General features: G+C 36.0%; 1 protein-coding gene and 1 long non-coding RNA gene across 2 annotated transcripts in view; one reads left to right on the forward strand and one right to left on the reverse strand.

Annotated features, from left to right (window-relative positions):
• The window catches only part of LOC123865184, a 130,765-nt gene that overhangs the window by 61,387 nt on the left and 48,894 nt on the right, over window positions 1-20,484 (reverse strand). The gene's annotated exons all lie outside the window — the stretch shown is intronic.
• On the forward strand, window positions 1,067-20,459 carry LOC123865185. Its single transcript, XR_006795932.1, has 4 exons — window positions 1,067-1,208; window positions 5,809-5,818; window positions 16,903-16,911; window positions 20,445-20,459. It is a non-coding gene; the product is annotated as an uncharacterized LOC123865185 (long non-coding RNA).

Genomic DNA, 20,484 nt, shown 5'->3' on the forward strand with positions numbered 1-20,484 from the left:
CTAATAGATTATCCCTATAAATTTCAGTATCGAGGTAAAACTATAAACAAGTATAAATTAAAAATTTATAACACCTCCGACAGTTGAAGGTTACAGTAACTAGAAAAGAGCTGATAACTTTCAAACGGCTGAACCGATTTTCTTGGATTATAGCTAAGAACACTCTCGATCAAGCCACCTTTCAAACAAAAAAAAACACCCCTCCTTTTGAATCGGGGGTTAAAAATAGCTTCGCATTAACATAAGTAATAAGTTTAGGTAAACATAAATTATTAAAATTATGGGAATAGTCCTCCTCGCCCAAATTTATTATAGGTTTTAAAATTGTGATAAAACCATTAAAAAGCCTTTGACTTAAAATCTTACTTGTACATTAATTAAAGCTAATAATCGCTTAGTAAGCTAAAACCTCTACAAGCACTACTTGTTAATAAATACGAGCATTTAATAGCAAGTTTGAAAATTTAATGCGAGCTGTTTCCAAGAGGCACTTTCGCAAAATCAACATAATCCGACGAGAGAAAAATTACGAAACGCTCTCGCGTCGTTCCCGTATCCTCACCATATTTTCCGCATATAAATTAACTCATAACTCAGCGGGATATTCAGGTCAAGCGTCGCTAAATCATTTGTATACGGGTAAAGACGAGTATTTATGTCAACTACCCTCATTTACATTATTAGCTTATTAAACGTATGTGTGATAAAGCTGCTGTTACCAAGCATCGGATTTGATTAATAAGGGCCATAGCAGACACGACGATTTCAGCATCTCAATCAGCAATCAGTGTTTTTTTTATCTTAATTTTTACTTGACCAACACTGACACGCCAAACCCAACCTAATTTCAAAAAGCCCTAAATTAAAATTTTAATTATATAATGCAATGCATCAGATACAACTGAAGAGCTTTTCGGAACATAGCGATCTATCACAAACAGACGTCAAAATCTGACGCAGCATTAAAACAATCACTAAAATTCGTAAAATTTCAAAACAGCAGCAATTTAAATCAGAAAGTTGTCAAAACGCGATGATGCATCGATACATTCGCCAAATGCAACGGGGTGGTAACTAGCCACGGCCGAAGGCTCCCACCAGGCCAGACCAGAGATTTAGAAATTATAAAATTCAAATCCCTGCCGGGAATCGAACCCGGGACCTCCCTCTATTTAGACCACAGCGCTTGCCACTGTGCCAGGGATGTCGTCTTAAACATGAATGGACGTCGCAAAGTGAAGAAACTAGTTATTTTTTGATTGTATTATACCTACTTATCCCTAATTCGCTCAAGCGTTAAAAAAGCGTTGCGTTAAAACCCGGCGTTGCGCTGAAAATACAAAGTGCGCGTTAAAAAAGCGTTGACGTGTGAACAGATACTTGGGAATGCATTTGTTCTATTTGAACGCTATTTTAACGGACGTTAAAAAAGTTCTCGTGCGAATGAGGCCTTAGTGTCAAGTCTCAACTAATGGACTTCTACTGCTGGTCTCATGTAGAGATTTTGACTCTCCAACCGAAGTCTTGTATTTATTGTTACCGTCGGATCCATTCAACTCGTCGTCAGTTTGGTTAGTGGGTATTATATTGAATTCCATTTAATTCGAAGTTGTTACCTTTAATGTACCGCGGGCAAATTGCCTCATTAATTCCGCGACACGACCTCGCAGCGCTGTGCCATTAATCCGAGCCCTAAAAAACGGGCACTCCAGGTATCTCTGAATATTTTTATAAAGGAAAACGCTTGATGACAAATCTTCCTAATTTCTTCAAGTAATCTTATTTAACTGAATTTAAAAATAAGGGCGTTCTCAATTCTAAACATAAGGATTTAATTTTGCTGGATTTACCAATTTCAGTGATTCTATTTTATTTCCTAGGTTCCATTGGAAGTTGGAACTTCAAAGCGCAGATTTGGGCAACCTCCTGCTAAGCAGACTAACAACATCAAATTAGTCACAGGAAGCTGCTGGCCCGAGGCGGCTGGCTTGATGATACAAGCAGCGTAAACCCATAGCGTGTGGGATTCAGAAAAGAAACCTATGTATATCCAGCTGTGAACGTTTAGTGGTTGACAATGACATCGTCATGACAGAGGTTCCATAAAAAATTGATGACAAGCGCATCAATGGACAACAGCTAATCACTTTTATTGGAGATCAAATAGCAATCGGTCTATGACTCTATTTAAACCTGTAAACTATTTTAGTCTCTAATTTCTGCTTGTCAAATCAGTTTCAAGAATTATTGGATCCTGGAAAAATGTGCACTAAGCGAAAAGCCTTTTATTCTGCTTAAATCTTGACGCGACTATCTAAGGACGTTTAAACGAGAATTGCATAATAAATCGCGATCATTTCCCGACTGTATGGATTTTTATAGGATATACTTGATTTGAGTCCGTTTATTAAACTTTCTATAATAAAAATATACGATTTCGTAAGAGGCTGAGAAAAATTAAAAGAAAACTACTAAACCGGAAATTGGTCCAAGTAGCATAGAATATTTAATAGTACCTTCGTATTGCAGAAGGATCACTCCTCAAAGAAGTTCAAATAAATAATAAATACCTAATTAAAAATAGCGACTCTTATAATATGAGGCAATAAAGTACAGCTCACACAGCGCTGAGGCCTGTTTAGCAAAGAACGGCCTTTAATTTAATAAACGTTTCGCTTTTTATTGTGTAAACTCTTACCCTGTTATTTCTCCCTTTTATAAGAGATAAGAGTTACACGGGAGCCGTCATAGGCCACGTGATCAAGTGGGCGTGGGGCCTGCTATTAGATCCTCATTCTAGAAGAGCAATGCTCATTCTAGAAGTTTTGGATTGTTGAAGATTTTTTCAACGGCTAGGAAACCCGGATAACTCTTGCTTTGGTCTGCTACGCCCGTGCACTCTAGCAGCACGTGCACACAAGAGGCTATTGTGCAAGAAAAATTACCTGAGTTATTATTTTTAAAGGAGCAAGTAATTCAGGAAAGCTGCAAAATTTCGTAATATTTCTCACTCGTCGCCACAATTTCTCGGCATCAAAAAGACCTCGACCACTTACAAACAACGAAACCGCTGTGTTGCAAATGCTTTCGAAAATAATGAGGTCTGAACCCTACTCGAGAAAACGGCTAACAACCTACGGAGTGCGGACTGTGCTCGACGTTTAAAGCCTATCTTGGGCAGACTTTACCCGTTGAATTTATTTCATTTAATTCAACAAAAAGGTGATCATTTACAATCGGTATTAAAATTTTATTTCACAGCGCAAGTAGGTCATTTGGTGTTTGTTGTAACGAATGGTTTATTAAAATCGCTTCGTGAAAAACTAGGTCTCTTTCGTTCTGATTAGAGTTTAAAAGTGGAAGGCTTCCCAATGATATAAAGCCCGCGAAAGGAGCTTTAGCCTGTGGAGTGCTTTAGATTATTGAATTGTCTAAACTTGCTAACTAATCGAGCCCAGAATAATTCTATGACTTTAAATAGGTATAGGTACTCAACAGCTGTAATTGAAATGTAACAGCGGCAGCGTAACGACAATTTTATTGTATGGACGAAATATCAACAAGTGTAAATTAAAAATTTATAACACCCCCGACGATCCAAAGTATTTGAGTTTTCCAAAACATCATTTTCAAATAAATAATTATGTATTTAGGCAACGTCCATCTTGACAGCTTGACATTTGTCTATTGACATAATATTATGAACCTAACGGTTATCTAACCTTCTTTTCTACATGAAAACTAGAAAAGAGCTGATAACTCTTAAACGGCTGAACCAATTTTTTTAAGATTATAGCTAAGAACACTCTCGATCAAGCCATCTTTTAAACAAAAAAAACTAAATTAAAATCGGTTCATTCGTTTAGGCGCTACGATGCCACAGACAGATACACAGATACACAGATACACAGATACACCGATACACAGATACACAGATACACACGTTAAACTTATAACACCCCTCTTTTTGGGTCGGGGGTTAAAAATCAGACAGTACCAAATATTGTAGTATCATGCTAACGAATTTTTACCATTTTGTGTATTTGTAAAAATTCATTTTGTATTTTGTAGCCAGTATTTTGTTATGTTTAATTTTAATTTCTACAGTTTCTTAATTTTTTATTTGTATTTTATTTCTGATTTTCTGTGTCTGATACTAAATAAATCTTTATCTATAAGTATATTTATTTTGCCAAGAATGCTTTTAGGCATTGAAAGGCATTCATTTATCAGCCCTTTATTCATGCCTTTGCAAAGATGACTTCCTAATAGATTTTAATAAAAAATGTCTCCACCTATATGAAAGATTTGCACGACACTCAAGTCAGACCAAGTTATAACTAAGTGCCACCTCGCAATCTCCTCCGAGATATTAACATCTAAAACAGAACGTGAAACAAAATTAATTGCCCGACCGGGCCTCGTAACTTTGTTATAAAGTGGGAGCAGCTTAACTCATCTCACTTTAGTAATTTCCTATTTACCCAGAAATGTGTTTAAAACTGATCGCAGATTACAGCCGTAGATCACGCGCTGCAAGATCACAAGCACCGAATAAGACATATTGGTCAAACAGCCTTACTGATTGATACATTTGATAGAAATCTTTTAGCCATGGATTTTTCGATAACATTTACCTACTGGGAAAAACCGGGAAGTGTTTGTGAAATCTACTGATCGACAAATAAATTATTTTAAGTACAATGTGAGTACATTATGTCTCAATTTGAAGAACTGCTTCAACCCCGATGAGGGGTATAATCCACATAAACCATGTGGTTAAGGACCTGACGATTGTCGATTATAAACTGATACTAGCTGATGCCCGCGACTTCATTCGCGTGGATGTAGGTTTTTTAAAAATCCCGTGAGAACTGTTTGATTTTCCGGGATAAAAAGTAGCCTATGTGCTAATCCAGGGTATAATCTATCTCGTTTCAAAATTTCAGCCCAATCCGTTTAGTAGTTTAGCGTGAAGGAGTAACAAACATACACACACATACACACAAACTTTCGCCTTTATAATATTAGTGTGATAGTGAGAAGTGTGATTATTTATTGGTAAAATAAAGTTGCATATTTTAAAAAGTATATTATTAATTTGACGATGAATTTTGGACGACTCTTGATTTTCGGCTCGCGTCCACTATGCGAACAGCTTACATAAATTCATCATCGCCAGTATGTTTTGACAACTAATCTGAAACACATTGCGTTGTCATACTTTTATTAATTTCGCCGAGTTTTGCCTTTGCTCTCGTAATTGCAGTAGCTACTAATTTATCGTTCCTACTTAGAGATGTTGGAAAGTAGGTTGGAAAAAAAGTTATAGCTCAGAAATAGAAATAAACTTATAAAAATGCTTTCAAATAGTCAAGTGAATCTGTCACTAGTTCGGAACAGAAATGCCCGTCTTACTAAGAAGAACCCGTAAGAAATTCGGTGGTTACTATTTCTTCAAAACAATATTGTGTCATACATAACATAATACCTTACCCTATCATACAAACTGCAGTTCATACACTTTAGCTGTTTTATTATTTACTTACCGAATCATCGATTATGCTGAGAAATTAATAAAATATTGGTTTATTTTTATAAAGCATTTCACTCTAAATACACCATTTATTTTGTAAACAAGTAACAGCCTTGTACAGGTTTCATTTTTGGCCTAAAATGCATACCTACTTAACTGTTTGATAAATTGTCAAAGTTACTTCGCCTTGTTATGTAAATTTAATAGGCCATTAGTACTTTTAGTATATTAGCGAGTGAACGAACATAAGCATCACAAAGAGCGTAATAAAGGAAAATATAAGTAACTTTCCCTTGGCATAGAAAAACTTTTGCGTAAGTGCCTAAGAATGCGTATTATTCGTACCCGTACGTGAAGGTAAACAGACATGCTTAACGGTCCTACCGAACTTTTCGTTTGAACAACGCTATTATTACTGGAACCTTTCTTCATACTCGACGGTCATACATTCACTGGAAAAATATGTAGCATTCTATTTTATTGTTAGAGCGCTTTCACATTATCCAACCCTATACCAATAGGCAAATTTTATCACACTTCACACTATCACATTAATATTATAAAGGCGAAAGTTTGTGTGTATGTACGTATGTGTGTATGTGTGTGTATATGTTTGTTACTCCTTCACACAAAAACTGCTGGGCAGATTTGCCAGTGAATAGAGATAGATTATACCCTGGATTAGCACATAGGCTACTTTTTATCCCGGAAAATCATAGAATTCCCACGGGATTTTTAAAAAACTTACATCCACGCGAACGAAGTTACGGGCATCAGCTTGATTGGTTTATAATAGTGATTTATAAAGCGATCCTTCTTGTGGTCATTCTATTATTCCTAGTTTTGGAAAACGTCCGAAAAAAATCAACCACATTCTATCTCGGTCTCATAGGGGCGATACCTAAATTATTAACAATAATAATTCGTACAGCTGTAATTATTCTATTTCATTTCTGTTTAAAAAACATATTATCTAGGAGTAGCTCTACGTTAACCAGGGCAACCGACGGAACCCAATGAGAAGCAAACCTAACGTAGCATTAGGCGGAAAAATTCAGTTTGGATCATCGTTGGACATTGGTGTTCCAAAGTGCTGTGATGGTGACCTTGCGCCGGATTGCGTAGTGTCGGTAGCTCCCTACAAATACCGACGACATAAAATGGAAAGCAGGGAGTTGTTAGAGCCTAGACACAAGCGGCACAAGAACATGATGGGAAAATCCCATAGGGACCCAAGTTCTGCAGTAAACGTCCATCGGTGTACACCACGAAAAAACCTTCGTCTAAAAGCTCGATAAATTCCGGCCCAAAAAGTGGCCAGTAGAAACCGCTGACAAAACGTGGCATATTTCTTGTGAAACATAAATCGTTGCCTCGCTAGATTAGCTTAGTGGTAACATTTGTGGAGCCATTATTCTTTTGAGTTCACTGCGGTCACGACAATAAATAATATTCGTTTTATGACGGTTTTTATTATTATTGGATTGCGTCGAGTACCTTATACTCCTCTTGAAGTTGGTTATTTTTCTTTCTGTGACAACAGCTTGTTTTTTAATAGAAAAGATCGAAGGCAAATATTTTTGATTAGCCAATAACATTACCTACCTACCTATTCATTCATACCTATTTATGTAATTCTATGGGATTGCTAAGCAATCGCTCCAAATAGACCTCAAGTAGATTACCTACATCTGCGTTGAAGGAATAGAAAAAATAGAAACAGTCTAAAACAGTTTATTTAACAATGAAGTAAAACATCGTAAGGAAACCTTCATGGCTGAGAGTTCTCCATAATATTCTCAACGTAGCTAGCTGCTAGCATGATGTACTATGGTCTAAACTCTTTTCAATCTGAGGAGGAGAGGAGACTGCCCAGTAGGGAGTCTATATCAGAGGCTAGATTGAGATGATGATGATGATGCTGAACCAAGTATATTTTTATATCACCGATATGTTGATAGCATTGTAAGTTGACCCCGCTTTCTTATGAGGTCCAAAGTTAGTAAACATAATATCACGTTGAGGTCCCAAGTTGCTAGAGTGGCAACCTAGCACCGGAAAACCTAGCGTTAGAAGACCCACTCTAGGTGGACGGACGGCATCAAACGAGTGGCAGGGAGCTGATGGAGCAAGGCCGTGGCCTGTCTGAACCTAGCCGTCTACAACTTTACAAGAGATGAAAAAGAGAGTCCAAACAGTGTATGTCCAACAGTGGACGTCCACAGGCTGATGATGATGATGATGAGAGAGAGAGTCTAGCAGTGGGTGTCTATCGGTTGATAATGATGAATATTATATTATTTATATCGATGAAACTTACGAGTTATGACTTCTTCATTTTTATGACAAACCATGGTATATATTTCGTTTAAATCATAAATCGCTGCCTTCTTAGATTAGCTCGGCGTTTCCAAAGCCATTATTCTATAAGATGACTCCGTTCGCGGTCATAAATAACACAGGTTTTATGACATTTTTTATTATTATTGGATTGTGTTGAGTACTCCCGTTTGATGTTAGTTATTTTGGCTCTCTGATAGAAAGCGTTGTAATGGAAAAGTTGTTTGTGGAGAGAATTCCACCGAATTTAATATCTAGATGTTGAATGGAATGTTGGAGTTGCTTCAATGTTTTCGTTTGAACGGGTACCGTGAAATGTGTTCTGTTTTATTTACTGTTGTATGTTATTCTAGAACTGTTAAATTGGTTTTCAATCAAAGCTTAAGGTAATTGCTATTTGACAAATCGCAAAAATGCTGTACTTTGAAGTAAATTGTTTATTTTTCTAAAGCATTAACAGCTATTAAATACATGCAATTAAAAACTTCAGTTTGTGAAGATTATAAGGGCCTCTTTTAATTTAGTATACATTATCCCAATAAATAAAAAAAACAAGTTGAAAACATTGCTGTTCGCAACTTGTTCTGTAAAAATTTTCTTTAACATCTTGATACTTTGAAGCCAACCTCCAGAAAATGATATGTTTAGGTTTAGCAATCAATTTGAACTGTTAGTTTTATACTAAATGTTTTTCATTTCTTAAATAATCTAAAACTAACCAAAAAACTTCCTGTGCTATTTATTTTCTTGCAGGCGCTCTATGGAATTCAGTGTCCACTGGACTGTCATGGCGGAAGGACTGTGCGCGTCATTTCGTCGCAAAATATTATTTAAAATGAATTTAAGCTTATTATTTTTGAATGAAAGTTGTGTTTATAATCGTTGAAAAATAAAATAGGGATTTTTTCATTTCTAAATGAAGCCTGCTTATATACTAAAATTTATTCTAAAGTTACGGTTTTACCAGGTAAATACTCGGAGGTTGTCATAGATTATGATGACAGATAGTAAGTGTTCTAAATAGGTATTATACCTATGTTTTTTAGGAGATAGCGCGCCTCGTTTCGGGCGCCGTGTTCCGAAATGGATTTCGTAGTAGTGCAAGTTTGGTGCAAGCCCCACATGACGGAGGTGTATGCGTCAGGCATTTCCTGTGTACAAAAAAAGACCTATATTTCGGATCCATTTTTCATCACTGACATCATGCACTATTCAAAGACGGGTCTTCAAGCATTGAGGAATTTTGGACGAGAGACATCTCGAAGGTTCCCGAAAGCTGCCTAACTGAGTTAGATTTGTCGGCTAGCTAGCTTTTTTTGAAATTGGACCTACTTAGCTAGATTGTGTGTTAGAGATTTCTTATGAGATATTATATGTACATAATATAACCATCATAAGAAAGCTCAGATTCATGCTGCGGGCAATGGGGAGAGCCTAAAGGTTGGAACGCCATTTCGGCGGCCGTGTTTCATAATAAAGAATACGATGCGGAGAGAGATGTCACTCTCAAGGTCTTTAAATGTATCCATGCAAAAAACCACGTCGACTGGTTGCTCCGTTGCAGCATGATTGAATATTAAACCAACAAACACACTTTCGCATTTGAAATATGGCCAGTGATTATAAGAAACAGTTTAAATCTCTCTCTGCTCTCCGAGAGACGTTAGGCAAAGTGAACACGAATTATGACACTTCTGTGTTCTTATACAAGCTTAGGTCTCTCAATTTTGTCAATTAATGTCAAATTTCTTTCTCAGATCAAAACCTAGTAAGTGGTTTAAATTCAAGAGAAGTTTAGGAACAAACTTTTGAGAACATGGAAAACTTGCAGGTATGCAGGTTTCCTCACGATGTTTTCCTTCGCCGTTAAAGCAAGTGATATTAAATTGCTTAAAACGCACATAACTGAAAAGTTAGTAGTGCGTGATTCCAGGATCGAACCCCCGACCTTCGATTAGGAGGCGGACGTTCTAACCACTAGGCTATGACAGTTTTTAAATTAAAAGGGTTTAAATATTTTAGTGTGAAGACTGGCCTACACATTTATTCATTACATGTGCATCATTTTCTTTTTTAGGGTTCCGTACCTCAAAATGAAAAACGGAGCTCTTAAAGGATCACTTTGTTGTCTGTCCATTTGTCCGTCTGTCCGTCAAGAAAACCTATACAGTACTTCCCGTTGATCTAGAATCACGAAATTTGTTCTCGGATTTATTCCTTTACTTGGGCTATGAGAGTTGAGACCTATCTACCTGCCCATAATTCTAGGTTAACGGGAAATACCCTATCGGTTTTCTTGACAGACACGACAGACGGACAGACGGACAGAAAGACAGACATCAAAGTGATCCTATAAGGGTCCCGTGTTTCCTTTTGAGATATGGAACCCTAAAAACATTATGTAAGTATGCAAAGTATTTCCCTTGCAAACCATATTTAACAGTTGACATGTAGAGGTCATTGACTTTTCCTATCTTACTTTTAAGTTTTAATGCATTTTTAAGTATTTACTGTTTTGACATGGTATTTAGATAATGGGTGATATTTATTTTATTTAATCTAATTCCTTTGAAAAACTTAGTAAGGCGCATTAATCTATAAAAAACCTAGCGAGTTCATAGACTTACTATGTTTTAAAATGGTCAAAGCGACTTACTAGCTTTTAATTTTACTTTAATGTGGGTGTCCTTACAATACAACGGGACATACTATGAAAGTTAGGCTTATGACATAAAACGATTTTCGGAAAAATGACATTTACTTTGTTTTGATATGGGGCGGTCGATATAATTAGGTACTAGGGTAAAGGCTCAAGTAAATTAACAGATTGGACGTTTTTACATGTATTAAGAGCTGGAATAAAAAACCGGCTGATATACCTTTTTTAAATATTTTCTTACAAATTCTTACACTTTTTTCAATTTCAATTTCAAAACCGTGTTCCGTTCAAACCGTTCAAAAGTGCGTGTGCGTGCGTCCATGTGTGTGTGAGAGTATATACTTGTCTGTATGTTTGTACGAGTAGCGAACAGAGTCAAAGCTTCATACAAGCGCGCTACGATAGGTACACTACTACAAGCTTGAGGCGCGTGTGTGCGTGAGCACAGGCGCTACGTCGCGTACGGAGAGAAATCGGTTTATACCGGCTCGGCCTGTGCTCAAGCTCAGGGGCTGCAGTACACGTCGCGCGTCGTGTTTTCATTTAATTTAATGTTAATGATAATAATTTAAATAGTGTTTAAAATCTATTTTCTTGAACTGTCATAGATTTTGTTCAAAATCAATATCTGAGGATCCCTAGGATCACAAAACAGGAAATTGTTACCAAAACTTAAAACAGTTGGCACCATTTTGTAATTCTTTGTTAATTGACCGATTTCGTTCAAAATCGATATTTAGAGCTCCCTGGGATCACAAAATAAGAAACTGTTACCAAAATTTAAAAAAGTCGACGCCATTTTGAAATTCTTTGTTAATTGACCGATTTCGTTCAAAATCGATATTTAGAGCTCCCTGGGATCACAAAAAAGGAAACTGTTACCAAAATTTAAAAAAGTCGACGCCATTTTGAAATTCTTTGTTAATTGACCGATTTCGTTCAAAATCGATATTTAGAGCTCCCTGGGATCACAAAAAAGGAAACTGTTACCAAAATTTAAAAAAGTCGACGCCATTTTGAAATTCTTTGTTAATTGACCGATTTCGTTCAAAATCGATATTTAGAGCTCCCTGGGATCACAAAATAAGAAACTGTTACCAAAATTTAAAAAAGTCGACGCCATTTTGAAATTCTTTGTTAATTGACCGATTTCGTTCAAAATCGATATTTAGAGCTCCCTGGGATCACAAAAAAGGAAACTGTTACCAAAATTTAAAAAAGTCGACGCCATTTTGAAATTCTTTGTTAATTGACCGATTTCGTTCAAAATCGATATTTAGAGCTCCCTGGGATCACAAAAAAGGAAACTGTTACCAAAATTTAAAAAAGTCGACGCCATTTTGAAATTCTTTGTTAATTGACCGATTTCGTTCAAAATCGATATTTAGAGCTCCCTGGGATCACAAAATAAGAAACTGTTACCAAAATTTAAAAAAGTCGACGCCATTTTGAAATTCTTTGTTAATTGACAGATTTCGTTCAAAATCGATATTTAGAGCTCCCTGGGATCACAAAATAAGAAACTATTACCAAAATTTAAAAAAGTCGACGCCATTTTGTAATTCTTTGTTAATTGACCGATTTCGTTCAAAATCGATATTTAGAGCTCCCTGGGATCACAAAATAAGAAACTGTTACCAAAATTTAAAAAAGTCGACGCCATTTTGAAATTCTTTGTTAATTGACCGATTTCGTTCAAAATCGATATTTAGAGCTCCCTGGGATCACAAAAAAGGAAACTGTTACCAAAATTTAAAAAAGTCGACGCCATTTTGAAATTCTTTGTTAATTGACCGATTTCGTTCAAAATCGATATTTAGAGCTCCCTGGGATCACAAAATAAGAAACTGTTACCAAAATTTAAAAAAGTCGACGCCATTTTGAAATTCTTTGTTGATTGACCGATTTCGTTCAAAATCGATATTTAGAGCTCCCTGGGATCACAAAAAAGGAAACTGTTACCAAAATTTAAAAAAGTCGACGCCATTTTGAAATTCTTTGTTAATTGACCGATTTCGTTCAAAATCGATATTTAGAGCTCCCTGGGATCACAAAATAAGAAACTGTTACCAAAATTTAAAAAAGTCGACGCCATTTTGAAATTCTTTGTTGATTGACCGATTTCGTTCAAAATCGATATTTAGAGCTCCCTGGGATCACAAAAAAGGAAACTGTTACCAAAATTTAAAAAAGTCGACGCCATTTTGAAATTCTTTGTTAATTGACCGATTTCGTTCAAAATCGATATTTAGAGCTCCCTGGGATCACAAAATAAGAAACTGTTACCAAAATTTAAAAAAGTCGACGCCATTTTGAAATTCTTTGTTAATTGACCGATTTCGTTCAAAATCGATATTTAGAGCTCCCTGGGATCACAAAATAAGAAACTGTTACCAAAATTTAAAAAAGTCAACGCCATTTTGAAATTCTTTGTTGATTGACCGATTTCGTTCAAAATCGATATTTAGAGCTCCCTGGGATCACAAAAAAGGAAACTGTTACCAAAATTTAAAAAAGTCGACGCCATTTTGAAATTCTTTGTTAATTGACCGATTTCGTTCAAAATCGATATTTAGAGCTCCCTGGGATCATAAAATAAGAAACTGTTACCAAAATTTAAAAAAGTCGACGCCATTTTGAAATTCTTTGTTAATTGACCGATTTCGTTCAAAATCGATATTTAGAGTTCCCTGGGATCACAAAAAAGGAAACTGTTACCAGAATTTAAAAAAGTCGACGCCATTTTGAAATTCTTTATTAATTGACCGATTTCGTTCAAAATCGATATTTAGAGCTCCCGGGATCACAAAATAAGAAACTGTTACTAAAATTTAAAAAAGTCATCGCCATTTTGAAATTCTTTGTTAATTGACCGATTTCGTTCAAAATCGATATTTAGAGCTCCCTGGCATCACAAAAAAGGAAACTGTTACCAAAATTTAAAAAATATTTTTAACCGACTTCAAAAAAAGGAAGAGGTTCTGAATTCCTCGTTATCTTTTTTTTTTAATGTATGTTCCCCGATTACTCAAAGACGCCTGGACCGATTTGGATTTTTTTTCATTTGGATTTGGATCAGACAAGTAATTTCCAAAATTTATCGAGGTGTTAACATCAAGAAGAACATCTGCAAGTTATTCCAATCATTTTTGTACCATTTGGTGGCGAGTACGTATTAAAGAATGTCGTGCAAGTGTGTCCAACTTTGTAAAACAAGCATACTCGGGCTACTTTGAGAACCCATTAGCAGCTAACAGCAAGGCCTGGACTCCAAATTTTTATATGTGGAAGCTGTATTTCCTCATTGCGTTTATGAGCAAATAAGAATAGACCCTACTTTTACTAAAAAAAAGTATTATAATTTGGCGCGAACCATCTAAACACCATGATGATTATTATTTCTGCATTGTGAATATAACCAGAAGAAACAGCAAAAAAATTGTTCCAAGCGACTCTATTGTAACTTGCAGTCTACAATTAGAACGATTCTGACTTCTGGTGATAAATCTGTACCTCAGCCCCAACCCAGTACCTCCAATCTACTTCAAGAACTTTCAGAAGGTAGTGACGATGTAGTGACTTTTACATCTCAACTTAGACTATTCAATCAAAATGCTTTGGACCACTTAATGAGAGATCTTAGATTGTCTAAAAAGCATCAGAACATGTGGCTTCTCGGCTCAAAGGAACAAATCTGATAACATGTGTTACGGTATATTGTTCTCACTACTCTCAAAACATTCAGCAGCTGATGTTGCACTTCCAGTGACTTGGGTGCAACATGGGCATTAAGTTTCATTTTCTCTATTATACAGAAAGGGCTCTATTATACATTCTAAAACAGGTTTTATTTATTATTATTATGTAAAATAGTTTTTGATTTATCGCGCAAAATGTAGAAAAAATATACAATAAGTCAAAAACTGTGAAAATCTGACAATTTTTTTTGAATTCCAAGCCGAAAATATATTTAAGAATTTATTTATTAATAGGAATCAAGAGTTTATGCACTAGGTAGAGTTCGTTCATTCACTGAAATTCCCAGTTCATTTACTGGCAATTTATCCTTTTGTTAAATAAAATAATTTATAATAATTAATACCACGCATTTTATTTGATTTTTTGATATTTAAATAATTTAAGAGTGTATACCTACTGTGTACAGACACACAAAATATAAAAATTATATATAGAACGATTCTCATATACCTTAATTTTAGGTCAATGTCAGGGTAGTCCTTATTCGTTCATTTACTGGATCTTTTACCCTACTACGTCAAAATCCTAAAAGTCCGCGTAAATTTCGCAGATTGAAATGTCTGCTTGATTAATTGTCAATAGAGGGTCATGACATGTCAAAATTGCTAGTTTGAAGGTGAAATCGTCTATGTCATTCGCATTGGCTTTCCTCTTAATAAAGGAGGATAGACAAGTTTCAAATCTTTGGAATAGAATGTACCGGCTATACCCACGTATTTAGTCAATGTAGGAGTCGTAGGAGTAAGTCGAAGTTTCAAATCATTATAATTAATATTGACCCCGTTAATCTTCATTTTAATAAACAATATTTAGGGTTCCGTACCTCAAAAGGAAGAACGGAACCCTTATAGGATAACTTTGTTGTCTGTCTGTCTGTCTGTCCGTCCATCCGTCCGTCCGCCGTGTCTGTCAAGAAAACCTATAGGGTACTTCCCGTTGACCTAGAATCATAAAATTTGGCAGGTAGGTAGGTCTTATAGTACAAGTAAAGGAACAAATCTGAAAATCGTGAATTTGTGATTACATGACAGAAAATAAAATTTAAAATGTGTTTTAATTTTCAAAGTAAGATAACTATACCAAATGGTGTATCATATGATAGGGCTTTACTTGTACATTCTAAAACAGATTTTTAGTTATTTCTAAGCATAATAGTCTTTGATTTTTCGTGCAAATTGTCGAAAAAAATACCCGAGTACGGAACCCTCTTTGCGCGAGTCTGACTTGCACTTGGCCGGTTTTTTCTCTCTCTCTCCCTCCCCTTCTCTAAGTAGCTTCAAACAAAGTTACAATCCACATTTGTTAGTGAATTCATGCAGCTTTTACAGAGTCACTTGACGTGGAAGTTTTTAACCCCCGACCCAAAAAGAGGGGTGTTATAAGTTTGACGTGTGTATCTGTGTATCTGTGTGTCTGTGTATCTGTGTATCTGTGTATCTGTGTATCTGTGTATCTGTGTATCTGTCTGTGGCATCGTAGCGCCTAAACGAATGAACCGATTTTAATTTAGTTTTTTTTGTTTGAAAGGTGGCTTGATCGAGAGTGTTCTTAGCTATAATCCAAAAAAATTGGTTCAGCCGTTTAAGAGTTATCAGCTCTTTTCTAGTTTTCTTGTAGAAAAGAAGGTTAGATAACCATTAGGTTCTTAATATTATGTCAATTGACAAATGTCAAGCTGTCAAGATGGACGTTGCCTAAATACATAATTATTTATTTGAAAATGATGTTTTGGAAAACTCAAATACTTTGGATCGTCGGGGGTGTTATAAATGTTTAATTTACACTTGTTCATTAGAAATTTACCGAAGTAAAGTCGGGCAGGTTCAACAAAATAGTTTTATTAATAAACGCAAGTTTACATCATAGTTCTAACTCAAACACCCCTCAAGCAATTTTCTTCTGTTCTAGGTTCTTTATTCTGCTTTGTATCGCTTTGGGCCCAAGGCTCAAAGTAAAATAGCGTCTTCAATCGAGATCATTCCCCGACTTAAGTGATTTTATCTTTTATTTATTTTAAACCCAGTAGCTTGATCGGAATCTCCGCTTTGCCCTCTGCAAAAAATCCTAGATAAAACATGCGGGAAGCTCAACGAAAACTTAGTTCAGTTCAGAAATAATTAGAAAGAAAATAAATCTTTATTTGAAGCAACTTCTACGCACAATTAATATCCATATTAATATTATCAATGCGAAAGTGGACTGGAAATATCTGTCTGTCTGTCTGCTAGCTTTTAACACCACCTCCGTCTAACATGATTTTGATGAAAGGTACAGAAATAGCTTGCACCCAGTGGAAGGATATAGATTTTGGCCCCAGAAAATTAAAGAGTTCCCACGGGATTTTTAAACCACCTAGGCCTACGAATTTGTCTTTATTTTTAAGTTACGAATGTATGAGCCTTACCTATCTGAAGGACTCATGCCTTTTAAAATAAGGCAAACAGTGCACAAAATGCAAAATAATCAAAATCAGTCCTTAAAAAGTAGTTTACTAAAAAAATACCTAGTTATTCCCTTGTTTCTATTATTTTTCAAAAAGTGGTGTTGACAGTGCATATTACCTATATGAAGTGCATGGTAATGTATTCAAATCACCAAAGTTGCCGAGTCAAATAATGTTCGCAATACAATTCTATCGTATTCAATTTACAGACCCGTGACAGATCACCAATGTCTTTTGCAACTGTAGATAAAATAACTCTTTCCCTTTTCTTTTTCCAGCTCCACCGACAGAGTGAAAGAGATAGAAAATGTAATGAAAATCACGTTAACTTCCACCGGTAACCGCAATGACGACACTGGTGCCCACAACCGCGCAATATTAATGCCGGGGCGAAGTTTACGGTTGCGAGGGTATCATAAAATGCAAGCTGTGGCTGTTACCACTCCATTCTATTAAACTTCCTTACTTATGGGTTTGCTTAAATATTATTATAAATATAAGAAATATAGTTGAAATAAAATTATGGTTTTATTCAAGTTAATTTTGAGCGGTAATTTCGTAAGGTCTACGTCAGTAATTTAACCATAATTTTATGTAATTGGTCCAATAAAATACTTTCAAAAAATTAAATTAAAATCGGCTACAATAGCCAAAAACACTAAAAAATTAAAAATAATTTAATTTATTACCGAATGTATTAGCATGTATACAAGAGTTAATGTAGTTTTAGACCTTTTAGAATATAACGGAAACTCTCAGGCATGCAGGTTTCCTCACGATGTTTTCCTTCACCGTTAAATTAAAGCATAACGCATATAAATTGGAAAAGTTATATGTGCGTGCCCGGAACCAAACGCCCGACATCGCGAAAAGAAGACCAACGTCCTAACCACTAGTCTAGTCTATCACAACCGGGTAGATAGTAAATTCCCGAAATTTGCCTTGTACTTGTAGGTACGAGTATAACAGCACCGTAACTTTGGCCATTTATTTGTCACAAGGAGAGGTATACTGCTGGTTTATGGAAATGTTTCCATCGATTTTCAATAGGTAGCATGGTTTTAGTACTATGACATGTTTATCTACGGAATAGACTTTATCAATTTAGTTTATAGATTTCTGAGGTAGGTAGGTAGAATACCTATAGATTTTCTGTGTATCGGTGGTACATAATATCGTCACTAATATTATAAAGAGGTAGTAAGTTTTGATAAAGGGGGTAATCTCCGGAACTAATGATTCAATTCTGAAAATTCTTTCACTGATCCGCATTTCGCCAGCGTGATAGACTATGACTATGGCAAAACCCTTCTCATCCTGAGAGCAGACCCGTGCTCTGTAGTGAGCCGGCGATGAGTTAATCATGATGATGACGATAGATCTAAGTAGCGACATTATGCCCGAGTGCTAGGCATAATACCTTATAGAGTGCGCCTTATAGAGAGCTTTTTGACCTGGTCCTCCTTCACCTTTCTACCATCGTACCATAGACATCGTCAAGGTCTGCATCCGTAGTAGTTGAAAACTTTTATTATTGGTATCTTCAAGTCAAGAGTTAATATAGGCATATTCTAGGCAAGCGCGCTCCATCTTAGGCTATATTATCACCACTTGCTACCCCCTCTTTTGTCTAAAAGTCTAATTGAATAAAAATATTTTGAATTAGAGTTTGAACGGGAAGTATTCTTGACAGACACGACGGGACGGACGGACGGACAGACAGACAGACAACAAGACGGACAGACATAAGGGTTTCGTTTTCCTTTTGAGGAACCCTTAAAAATAGCAAAAAAGATAAATGTATTCAAAATAACAAAAAGAACTCGTGGACGTATAACCCTTACATCGATTCTAAATAACATTTCCAAAGAATAATAAGGTCGTGGAAAAGAAAACTTCGGTACGAAAGCTAAGCATCCGTGTTTACCTTTCACGAACGGGTAAGGATAATACAGATTCCCGATAAATAAAAGTTTTTCTCTTCGGAAGGAAAGTTGCGTTCCTTTCTTGCTATACTCTATCCACGGAAAAAAGTTAGTGTACCTACATCGTGTACATCATACCACACGCACACACACAAACGCGCCTGCGCGCGCACACACACACACGTGATAATCTGTATTGTTATGAAAGAGCAGTGTCTTCGGACACAGGTAGGTCTCCTACCTCTAAAAGAAGGCTCCAACGTCCTACAGACGTTTGTTAACACAAGTTACCAAAAATAAACAATTTTGAAAACATTTTAATATCATACCAAGTAGAAAATGCTCCCAACTTCGTCCTTCAAGGTTTCGATTTATTTAAATCCTGTGGGAACTCTTTGATTTTCTGGTGCCGAAGTGGCGCCGGAAGCTCGCATATATCCGATAGCTCGCATCCCGGGGAAGGACATACCTTCCCCGGAATGCCAGCTATCTCTGCACTAAGTATCGTCAAAATCGGTTAAACTCATGGGATATGAATCTATCAGACAGACACACTTTTGCATTTATAATATTGTTATGGATTAGTTATTCGGATAGTTAACTTAATCTATGGTAAAATAAAATCTCTCACTACTGTTTTATTTGTTTCTTAAAGTTCTACTTGGTCAGACTAATAATACATATTTTAGTCTCATGATTCAGTACGTACTCTATTTAAACTGTACAGATACCTAAATTGTAGTTTAGCGTTTTCAAGCACAGTCAATGGACTGACTATATTTTTTACTTTAGTAATTAAATATGAAAAAATTGAATACGAAATATATGTAAACGATGAACGTGATATGACTGCTACAAGTTCAACTTTTGGAACACCAACTATAATAGAAATTACTTTCGAATAAATCTGAATTGAATCACCATCTTATTTGATCTAATCGAATAAAGAACCTTCAAGATATTGCCTTCAAACGTCGAGCGCAGTCCGCTCTTTGTAGGTATACTTACCTCTTTCTCAAGTGGGGTTCAAATCTCATTATTTTTCGGAAGGATTTGCAACACAGCGGTTCCTTTGTTTGCAAGTGGGTGAGCTCTTTTTGATGACAAAAAATCATAGCGAAGAGAATAAAAAAGTTCAGTACCTACCCTGGAATTTAAGGCATTATTTACCCCCCATCCACACACTGCTCTACTCGCGCAATTTATCGCCGCCGCACTAGGTCGCTTGCCTTTGCAACGCGATGGACGTCGAAACAGCGTGCGCACTATTGCATACTTACCCACAAAATAGGGAGCGATGGGTATGAACGAGGAACATGCGAGTAACACGGCCACACTACGTCTCTGCCTCCGTTCCTCGCTCCTTCCCATGCCACACGGGTAGTGTGTGGACGGGGGTGATAAATTCTTTTGACGATTCAGAAGCACTTAAAAAAGCACTTATTTGAATAAAAAATCTTTTTTTATCTTCTATTTATTCTATTCTATGGTCACTAGTTCGGGATGCCAGTATGCCGAAAAATTGTTTATTCTGTTATCCGTCTTGTACGTAGTACATACTACTTACCGCGTAGGTATCTACCTTAAAACTTAGTAAGTTTTAAGTCGTAGGTAGGTACTTAGTAGGTAGTACTATCCTATACACTTAGTTAAAAAAAGTCGAGTTGATAGCTAAAGCTCCACAAACTACTTCAAAGTAAATAAATAACGTAAAACAGAGAGGCTTTTATCGGAAAATTGAGATTGACAAATGACAAGGAGCGTGGAAAAGATTTATCGTAGGAAATGTTGCAATAAAACGTTTTTCAAGTCGAGAAACACA

This window comes from Maniola jurtina, chromosome 5, assembly GCF_905333055.1.
Source record: "Maniola jurtina chromosome 5, ilManJurt1.1, whole genome shotgun sequence".
Classification (NCBI taxonomy): domain Eukaryota; kingdom Metazoa; phylum Arthropoda; class Insecta; order Lepidoptera; family Nymphalidae; genus Maniola; species Maniola jurtina.